The sequence below is a fragment of the Crocuta crocuta genome, unplaced genomic scaffold, assembly GCF_008692635.1.
Source record: "Crocuta crocuta isolate KB4526 unplaced genomic scaffold, BGI_CrCroc_1.0 scaffold666, whole genome shotgun sequence".
NCBI lineage: Eukaryota > Metazoa > Chordata > Mammalia > Carnivora > Hyaenidae > Crocuta > Crocuta crocuta.
Window position 1 is genome coordinate 111,939 of NW_027528879.1, and position 2,085 is coordinate 114,023.

The following is a 2,085-nucleotide window of genomic DNA, read 5'->3' on the forward strand; positions in this document are numbered from 1 at the left end:
TTTGCTTCTGCCTCTAATATTTTCTCCATCTCTCACATCATGTCTTCTCATTTCCTGCTCATTTTAAGGTTACAGATGGAGTAACATTGGACTTATTTTTTTTAAACCAAGTTATGTTTGTTACATTTCTATTGCACCTTGTATTCTCCCACTCCCTCATTTATCACATTAGTAAATATTTATTAAATCACTATGATGACAGTCTAGGTATTTTAGTAGGCAGTGACACAGGTCATACTCTATAATGCTGGGGACATTGGCCTTATACAGTGATGCCTCTGGACTTGGGGAAAGGAAAGTATGTCTTGTTGTATACCATAGATATATTAAAATGCTGTTGAATGAATGAATGAATGAATGAAAGGAGAAAACGAATCATTTAAAATGCCCTAGGAAAATTCTAGGTTAACACCCTTTCAGGAAAACAATTGCAACATCACCATTGTGATGGTAATCATCACAACTATAACATTCATCAAGCGTTTGCTATATACCAGGAATTTTGCCAATTCTTCATAAGTGTGACGGCCTCTATTTATAGGCACACACACACGCACGCCCACACACACAAACGCACTCACAACTTTATAAAGAAGGTGCCATTATTTTCAGCATTTTATGCCTGACAGTCTGTCTCCCATATCTGAATTATTGAACTTCACATCTTCCTTGGAGATTGTAGTTGCGGGCTCATTTTATCCTTTCTGAAACTGTTCTTATCTCAATTCTTCATGATGTCAATTACCTGGCTTTGCAATGTCTTACTCTTCTCCTCTAAAGGTCTTACTCTCTATCCTTTTGAAAATAACATCCCACATCCCATAGTCTAGGTTTTATTACTAATAAACCTGAATCTTTCCATAATCTCAAATTCAAGTCATCCATTCATCACTTATAATCTTATAACTTTCCAGCTTGTTCCCTCCAGTACTGCATGTTCAACAATCCATTGATATTGCTCATCTTCCTCAAATCATCACTTCCTAATTTATCCAGTGTAAAATCCAAGGTCAGACTCTTACATGTGGTCTAAATTCCCCTTTCTTTCTTGTGATCTTATCCTGTTAAATAAGATCAGCTTCATCAATTACACCCTAAATATACATACAGGGTGTTCTGTAGCGGAGACATATTCAAGATAGATTTCTTATCATAAAACCTCAAAGTAAATAATAAGTACACCAACATTCTGTCCTCTCTTTACCCTAGTTTAGTCTAGAAAAATGTGGTAAGAGTCAGGCCAGTTGTCCTACAGAAACTACTGGACAATCCATAGGCAAGGGATCAAGGAATGTGGAAAAAATTTTTCTCTGTTTAGAAAAGGAAAAAAGGCAGTCACACATACTCCTCCCTCTCCCAGCAATACAAACATACATACATACATGCAGGATTTTAATTGGTTGACATTTGTTGAATACATCACATAGTATATGGTTAATTTCTGTAAATATTCTGTGCATGTGAAAAGATAATACTTATAGTCTTTGTGATGATATATAATGAACTATATATAACCATTAAGTCTAGTTGTTAATCACATTTAATTTTTATCTGTATTTTTCATATGGCTTCATAATTTAATGAAAGAGATTAAAATCTCAAACTATGATTAAATTTGCCTAGTTCTTCTTATAATTCTTTCCCTGTGAGAGACTGAACAAATGGAAATTGGCCAGACCTTATGTGACAAAGAACTCTGACCCATATGGGAAGTCCAGAAAGCTCATCTACAACTCTAGTCATTCATCCCAAATAGTCAGGACTGGGGGTATAGCTCAGTGGCAGAGCATTTGTCTGTTGACTTGGTCAGCAACTGACAACTGCTTATTTTTGGTCTCCCCTTCCAACACAAGACCAACTAGAGAAAACCAAACATGTTTTCTAAATCAATTAAGAAACTTGCTTTTAGTTAGTCACTACCAGTTTCTACATGCTGACAACTGCCACTCAGTACATACCTCAAGCCTTCCATGTTATTACCTTTAAAATTTCCCACTCTGACAGTCTTTGAATCTCTGCAAAAGGCAAACAATGATGACCAGTACTATTGCTACAGCAAGCTGTGAATAAATAATATCTGCTTGT